Consider the following 9406-nt stretch of genomic DNA (forward strand, 5'->3'; position numbering starts at 1 on the left):
CGCTGCTCCTGCCTACAAGACTGCTGCCGATGTCTACCAGCCCACATACAAGACCGCTACCCTCGCCTATCAGCCAACCGTCACCACTGCCTATCAGCGTACTTCCCCGTCCTACAAGGCTACCACTCCGGCCTACAAGCGCACCTTTAAGCCTGCTGCCCCAACATACGGGACGGCTGTCCCTGCTTATCAAGCAACTGCACCTGCCTACCAGTCCACTGCCCAGGCCCATCAACCTGACTTCAAGCTTGCTGCCCCTGCGTACAACGGCCTTCCTCTTTCATACACCCCTGCGGCTCTGGTCCACACATCTGCTGCCCCGGCCTACACATCTGCTGCCCCGGCCTACACCTCTGCTGCCCCGGCCTACACAACTGCTGCCCCGGCCTACACATCTGCCGCCCCGGCCTACACATCTGCTGCTCCGGCCTACACATCTGCTGCCCCGACCTACACATCTGCTGCCCCAACCTACACATCTGCTGCCCTAACCTACACATCAGCCACCCCGGAAGACAAACCAGAGGCCTCTCCGTATAAGTCCTCGACCTCTGCCTACAAGTCCTCCCACAAGATTGCTGTCCCGAGCTTGAAGCCGGATGTGGCGTATTAGAAGCGAGTGTGTTATGTTGGCGTTTTGAAACTGTGCGTTGTTTTGTGACATTATGCGTTGTGCATACGAGGAATGTTTGCATAAAACAGTGGCTTTTATGCTGGTCTTTTCTCTTATCATACGCATGTGAACAAGTAACGCATTCTGGGAAGATGACACCTCTGTGATCTATGATATGCGATAATACTGGCGGTGTCGTATATCAGAAGTATTGCAGCGCACGTTGCAGGACATGAGCATATTGGAGTAACTCGTCCTTACACATTAAACATGATACTTGGCCATATATACACATATACTTGGATGGGATTTGGAAACATTAGCAGGTCATCAGTCAGTCACACCAGCGGGTCATCAGTCAGTCACACCAGCGGGTCATCAGTCAGTCACACTGGCAGGTCATCAGTCAGTCCATTAGCAGGTCATCAGCCAGTCACACTAGCAGGTCATCAGTCAGTCACACTAATAGGTCATTAATTAGTCACACTGGCAGGTCATCAGTCAGTCACACTAGCAGGTCATCAGTCAGTCGCACAAGCAGGTCACTAGCCAGTCACACTAACACGTCACTGGTCACTCACACCAGCAGGTTATCAGCCCCCGGAATCAGAAGATCCTGAGCTCCTCTGCTGTCGCCGCAAGATGACGTAGAGGAAAAGTTACTATTCGACTCGGTAACGCGGTACGCCGCATTTCTACGACGATTTTCACGAATACCAAGGCGCAAAAAGCTATATGTATGCAATGTATTAACGACATGTACGCCAACGTTTTCTGTCACGGTAATCAGCGAAAGGTATATACTAGCAGCACTGAAGGTCTTAACAGACCTGCGCGGGCGACGCGAGGGTCACATCCGTCGTAACAAGCAGGCAGTGTTCGGTATATTTGTCGCGTGCGACCGCCATCTCAGCTCAGCTCGGTATCGAGGTTGTCCGCCGGCGCACCATGAGCCGCAGGGGCGATGGCAGTGACGCGTGCCGACAGACGTCCTCGACAACACCGAACGTCCGAGGCGAGCTGGCGCCGGGGAGGCGCGCCAGAGGCCGCCGGCCCACCCGAGGCGGCTCCAGCGGCGGAGCCCGGACCGTCGCGGCGCCGGTGCAGCGCACCTCCTTAACAGAAGCACCAGGGAGTGGGTTGAATGCGAATCGTCGACCACGACAGAGCAGCGGCTCTAAATGGACAATAGCATCTGACGATGTGGCACATCTAAATTGGCCGCACAAAACGTCTGCTGATGGTCTGGTGCAACTTCGCAAAGCATGTCTAGGTTAGCTGTTCAGCCGTCATGGCAGGGAATAAATTCCTCTAGAATACGTCAGGACAAGGAAGACAACCAAAATTTTGGCGAGTGAAAGGGAAGACATCTTGGTAGCCTTCACGGCAGACGCCATGACTTAATGACCCACACAGACATCGAGAGTCACATAGTCCCATAAAATGACAACTTAGTTTCCTCGTGGCACTGTGTGCTGGGGTGTGTCATCAGTAACAAAATCAAGTGAGACAAATAAATTATATGGCGCAGGAGTCCAAAACTATACGGTATAGCAAAAGTTGTTCCCAAAAGCTGAAATTCGTGGGCGCGAGTTCATCGAAATATCTCCGTAAACCGACCTCCGGCGTTGCAGTCACCCCTTGCTGGGCGGCGTCCGCCGCCCGCAGGTAACACCAAGCCTTGGGTGGCAAGCGACACAAAATACCTTTGCGTATAGAAACGATGCTACCGAACGCTCCTCCAGCCGTCGTAGGAGAGTGTCTCGTTCTAAGGTCCAATGGTCAATATGTGGATTAGACATTGCCCGATTGACTATCATCTGGCGGAAGCTTTATGTGCTGCTGAGTATGAGCTCGTTGCACGAGTATGACGGTTAGTAATGCTTTAGACTTTCACTTCCCTAAGACAACTCATGTCGTACAAATAAAGCTATGCATCTGAAAAATATGACAATCGTGCTCCTTGCCGGGCCTGTGTATTTGATACACTGGCCCAAACAGCAACTGCTTACAGACGGAAGACCCAAAAACGCGCGTCGGCAGATATCCCACGGTAGCAGAAATGCGGCGCGACGATCGCAACCGCCTGTTCGCGGACCATGCGGTCCTCATCCTACACCATGTCAAGCAGCAGCTGTTCCGGACGGACCCAGTACCCGTTGCGCTGGTCTGGATGGCTGGCTGGGTGCACCGTGGCCTATGTGTGCTGCGGCAAGTCGCGGAGTAGCGCGATGCTCTGGAACAAGTTGCGTAAGCCAAAGTCGCAGCCGCTGTTTTGCCGAATGGCGGACCATACCGACACATAGTGGCCGACCACCCACTGGACGAGGTCCTTGTGAGCCCTGCTGGAGGTCTCGGTAGAGATGTGAACTAGCAGCAGACGAACGACCAGTGTCAACCATCTGAAAAACAAAAGCGAATACATTGGAACAATTCGCTACGAACTGAGCATTCGATCATACACAAATAATTGTGCCTCCTTAGTGCATGTAATTATGCTGATGTCCATAGTCCTTAAATGTGATGGAATACATATCAACAGATATGCTAGTAAGCGTGAACCAACCAGCAAATGATGCGACATGCCACGGCACAAAGTACGATAATAAGTAGATGCTTAACAGTGAGCGCATAAATATCAACTGATAATTGATGATCTTTTTAACACTCATTGCCATAAAATCCATCATAATGTGTTTTCATGTTTACCTGTCATGGTTCGATGGTCCAATTCGCCGCTGGACTGCCACGTTTCGGACAGAGCCGTTTTGAATGCCGGAGGCCAGGAGGTACAGCAGCTTGCTGGCTGGTGCTCAGCTGCGGAATCAGGTCGACCAGCAGGTTTGGCACGTACCTAGGCTTTGAATGCCACAACGCCCCTCTCCCAGACTTCTCCGACACAGGTCTTGCTGATGGGGTCCTGAAAAATGTCCATCCCGTGGTCGTGCCGTTCAAGCTCAGCAGCAGATGGAGGAGGTTCTGCTCGTTGCCGTGCAGCTTGAAGCGAGCAAGTTGTGTTGAAGCGAGCAAGCAAGAGAAGCGAGCAAGTTGTGTTGGCGTTTTGAAATTGTGCGTTGTGGTGTGACATTATCCGTTGTGCACACGAGGAATCTTTGGATAAAACAGTGTTTTTTTTTTGCTGGTCTTCTCTGTAGGTATACACGTATTGACAAGTAATGCATTCTGGGAAGATGAGACATCTGTGCTCAATGATATGTGATGATACTGGCAGTGTCATATTCCAGAAGAACTGTAGTGCAAGTTGCAGGGCATAAGCAATATTTGGACTAAATCGTCCTTACACATTAAACATGACTGATCTGGAACGAGGAGACAGTGTTTGAGTCACACTCTTTCCAAACATGCACATTCGGCCCTAATTGATCAGACGGCCGATTATCCATTGGACAAAAACTACATCACTTGAAGCACCAGCGGTCACACTAGCAAGTCATCAGTCAGTCACACTAGTAGGTCACCAGTCAGTCACACTAGCAGGTCTTCAGTTACACTATCCGGTCACCAATCACACTAGCAGGTCATCAGTCAGTGACAGTAATAGATCATCAGTCAGTCTCACTAGCAGGCCATCCATCAATCACACTGACAGGTCATCAGCCCCTGGAATCTGAAGATGAAGATGGTGAGCTCTGTTCTATCACCGCAAGATGATGCGAAGGAAAAACTGCTTTTCAACGACGTGGTACCATATCGGGACATTCAACCAGTCACACCAGCAGGTCATCAGTCAGTCACACTAGCAGGTCACCACTGAGTCACACTTGCAAGTCATTAACCTGCAGTTTATCAGGCAGCTACACAAGCAGCTATCTGTCAGCTGCACTAGCCTTTATCAGACAGTCACACTAACCGGTCATCAGTCAGCCACACTGGTAGGTCATCAGTAAGTCAGCAGCAGGTCGCCAGTCAGCCACACTGGCAAATTATCAGTGAGTCACATTTTCAGCCCATCAGTCAGTTACACCAGCAATTCATCAGTCAGACACACTTACAGGTCATCAGTAACTTGAAACTTAAGATGAAGCCAGGTTTTGTCCTATCGGGCGAGTGATGATGCAGAGAAAAAATTGGTATTTCCACTTAGTGACGCAGAGTAAGCTGATTTCAAAGATATGGTGCGATGATTGGCGTTCACCCAAGCTGTCCTGTCACGAAGTCATTTTCCCAAATACCTAGGGACAAGCAGTTGCATGCATCCAAGATAATAATGACATCTACGCCAACGTTTTCTATCACAGTAACCAACGCAAGGTACAGACTAGCAGCACTGAAGCTCTTAACAGACCAGCGCGGGCGGCGCGGGACAACATCCGTCGCGAACAAGCAGACAGTGTTCGGTTTATTTGTCGCGTGTGACCGCCAGCTCAGCTCAGCTCGGCATCGAGGTGGTCAGCCGGCGCACAAGGAGCTGCGGGGGCGATGGCAGTGACGCGTGCCTACAAACCTCCTCGACATCCACCGAACATCCGAGGCTAGATGGCGCAGGCGAGGCGCGCGAGAGGCCGCCGGCCCACCCGAGGCGGCTCGAGCGGCGGAGCCCGGACCGAGCCGTCGCGGCGCCGGCGCGGCGCACCTCCTAAACAGAAGCACCAGTGAGTGGATTGAGCGCGAGTCGCCGACCACGGCGGGGCAGCGGCTCTAAACGGACAATAACATATTTCGATGCGACGCATCTAAATTGGCTTCACAAAACGTCTGCTGGTGATCCGGTGCAACTAACCACGCAAAGCATGCCTAACATAGTTGTCCAGCCGTCATGTCAGTGGACAAATTGCTTTAGAATACTTTAGTACGCTGTGGCACATTAAATTGGCCGCACGAACGTCTGGATATTGATCTAATGCAGCTTCGCAAGGCATATCTAACTTAACTCTTCAGTCGTCATGTCGGGGAATAAATTGCTCTAGAATACCTCAGGACAAGGAGACAACTGCGATCTTGGCGAGTGGAACCACAATATCTTGCGAGTCTTCACGGTAGGCGCCATGACTTAATGACCTATACAGACATCAGAGTCACATAACCCCATAAAATGGCAACTTGATGTCCTCGTGACACTGTATACGTAGTATACACGCTTGTCACGTTTGGGCGTCCTCCAACGACCAGGGAGGAAATCTATTCAGCCCTTAGACGGTCGCCGGTCAGAGGTGTGTAATAAGATCAATGTGCTGACCCCACCTGTCCACCTGTAGGACCACCTGTAAGACCACTTGTCAGTTAGTTTCGCGGCGTGATACTCCCATAGGTTACCACTTGCAATAAATACAGGAATTTGTTTCCTGAAATAACATGTTGAATTCCAGCGCAACCATCTAGATAATTTAAAGAGCTTCCATAGATACACCGCTGTATCCATGACCGGACATCATAGCCTGTCATTATAGGCATTATTGTGGTATATAGCTTCGGTTTAAGAGGACGTCGCTTATCACAGCCGGAGGAGATATACTTTAGCGGTGAAAAGCCCAGAATATCTCCGTCCAGCCCGCACATTTAACACACATTTTTCATTGAAGCAACGCGTGGAATGAAACGAAAAGCATCATGACACACCTACGGATATATTTCAATGGGCACCCGTTCTAGCACTGTAACTAGTACGCCGCAGGGTTGTATCCGGGGTGGAATGGCCGTAAGCAGGCTTGTGGACAGGCTTGTAGGCCGGGGCAGCAGCCTTGTAGGCAGGAGCAGGGTGGTACTCGGGGTACTGGGCCTCTCCCTCGTAGGTGACCTCGGCGTTGTAGCCACCGTAGTTGTCGGCGACGTACTTGACGTGCTGGACACGGCCCGTCGGGCAGAGCCAACCGAGTAATATCCCTGGGTGTTGTGGCCATCGCTCTCCTCATTCTTGGCGAAGTTGGTGCCGGTGTGTAGTGGTCGTTGAAGGCGTAGTCGTAGGCGAACGGCTTGGCCTCCTCCTGGTACTGGGGCTCCGGGTGGTAAGAGGCCGGCTTATAGGAGGGTGCCGGGTGGTAGGGGGCCGGAGCTGGCTGGTAGCCCGGCGTCTCCGGTGCTGGGGCGGCGGCGGCGACGGCCAACACGGCGGCAACGACGAAACCCTGCAATGTCGTAGGGGATGTTAGACGGATCAAGCAGTCATTTAAAACACCGCAGGTTTGCTACCATAAATCTGTGGATTTCAAGGTACATCGCTAATCCCAGAGCGAATATGGTTTGAAATAGACTGTCCAGCAGTAAACAGGACACCATAGCAATGATGTTATTCCAGTACCCTACCTGCATAGTGTGCTGTGATGGCCGGGTGTGCAGTACAAGTGGTGGTCTACTCCCTGGTGCTTTCGCTTTTATAGGTCGGCCGTTAACCACTGATAGACGGTCACGGTCAGATTCCAGTGAAGGGACACGTCCAACGGTGTCACAGGCTGTGCTGACGAATTCGCACGGAATTCCTGGTACACGCCCACCTCTTAGGAGTTGACCAGAATGTAACCCATGACGTTGTATATGGAAGTCATTTAATTGTCACAGGTGAGCTGGATGATAGATGACGAAGAACATGTAGCTATGACGCAGTGGGTTCGTATCGAACTTTCTTGGCAATGCGCTGAACTCAGAGCAATCATCCCAGCAATTCGGTACGATGCGTTGAAGTAAGTTGTACTTCCCTTAAATTCCCAATTAAGTCCCCAACAACTAATCCCCAAGAACAAATCCCCAAGCCGCATTTTTGCCTCATCATATCACATCCATTTCGCTTCATTTCTGGTCATTGTTCATCCGAAAGTAATTGTGACGTGGGTTAGATGCGACGAGAATTCACAATTTAGGAGCATAGGTATGGTGTAAGTGTATGAAAATGAAAATTTGTGATAGTTCATTGCAATTATAATGTCATCCCAGACAGCATTTCTCAGATTAGCTCAGGCGGGAGCAGACACTGGGCGCTCAAACAGATGCATGTACATGCATGTTTTGTTTCGAAGTGTTTGGTAGTTCATTAAGCTCTCAACTGACTTTCACAGCAATGAATTGTGTCCTTAAACGTTTCGACCCCATGCATATTGGGATACGTCATTTTCAAATGCGACGATGTTGCCGCACACATAATGGGGGTTTACACGGCAATATCCGTTGGTGGTGTAGGCGGAATATTGGTTTATCCCAATAACTTTAGCTCAAATCCTTCGAAGCCCAACCATTCCATGGTGTCCAAGTTTTTGGCACGTAGGTAAACCATTTCTCCAATAAAGGGGAAATTAAAATCACGTAGGTTGTTAAGTAAAATTGGGAGGAACATTATGCGTTTAAATAAAACGGCAGGCGTAGTTTCATTCCTCGCAGAACAAAAACAGGAAAATCGAGGATAGATGCGTTGGTGTTTCGGAAACATGCGCTGGTCGACAAAAAAATAGTCGAATAACGAATATGAACGCCCATATCTCTCTATTTCCGGATTTTTTTACCAGCAATACGGCTATCACTACTCTCTTAAGAGTAAATCGGCATGAATCGCAGCTGGAATGTGTTAACATGAAAAAGATGTCATCAGGAAAAAGTTGATAACGAATTCCGAGTTGTAGATTAGTTAAGGCTATGGCATGTTGTGGCCTTGTTTGAAATGTGGCGTAAATGATCTACTTTGGAAAAGTTTGTATAGTGAGCCACGGAATTGGACCAAGGGAGCGTTTTAAAAGAGTGTTAATAAAATGCCTGTGCTGGAAAAAGACGAAGAAGAAGATTGAAAATAAATATAACCAACTAATAGCATATTTTGCACCGGAACAATGGCGGAACAAGAACAAGGTAAAACGGGCCTGGTGATTCTCGCTTTATTTTCGCTTAACGTTAGCGTGACGTCACTGGTGCCAAGACTCTAATGCGCACGCGCAACTCGCCGCCCAGACCACGGACGTAATGATGAGAGGAAAACGGAGACTAGATCAGTCGTGCGGATAGTCAACAAGCCATTTCTAGGAAGGTGCACATGATCAGCGTGCCAGGAACGTACAATTTTTTGACAAACATGATGGTGGGCTTTGCAAGCCCAGGCGGCAAGCTATTAAAATGCAATACCGTGAAACTGAAGACTAACATACGAGCATTACACACAATGAGACGGCACGAATATCGAGCTGCCTTTTTAAAATTTGATCCGAACTCTCTGAATGTATGGATTTCTGGCATCAGAGCCCAGGCTATGTAATGCTTGTTGTGTGAGCCCTGACCCGTACCATCCGATTGCGCAATTCCATACAACAGCAGAATTTACTGGCGAGAATTTAACGTGCCGCAACGCTCGGCATGGTATATCCTGCCCTCTGATGACAACCGATCTTTAGCGCGACCGCTGCCACCGGCCGCAGGCCACACCTGTCAAGGGCAAATGGCGAGAGCCTAAAGCGACTCCATCCCACCCTGCCACAGGTGAGCGAATCGGACAGCAGGCGCTCTAACCAACTGAGCCTTCATACCAATAATAAATCAACGTAGTGAGAGACGTATGTAATCAGTGAGCCGATAGTGTAGACTTCAACGACAACCATGATGAAGTGCGTGACAACCTCAAGCGGCAAGCCATTGCAGTGCACTTCGAACTTACAGGACCTTGCGCCCCCTGGTCGTGACGCCGCCGGTGCTGCGGGGAGTTGCGGGCGTGACGTGTCTGTTGTCTGCTGTATTCAATTTTGTCTGCGCTAAGTGCGTCAGTTACATTGTCGGCAAGGGAGTTACATAGTGGAAGAAGGCGTGCGTGCTTTTTCTGTACATAGGCTGACAGCATTTTTTACCAGACAAGCGGAGGTCTTTGCT

This window comes from Pollicipes pollicipes, unplaced genomic scaffold, assembly GCF_011947565.3.
Source record: "Pollicipes pollicipes isolate AB1234 unplaced genomic scaffold, Ppol_2.1 Scaffold_3671;HRSCAF=4307_pilon_pilon_pilon, whole genome shotgun sequence".
NCBI lineage: Eukaryota > Metazoa > Arthropoda > Thecostraca > Pollicipedomorpha > Pollicipedidae > Pollicipes > Pollicipes pollicipes.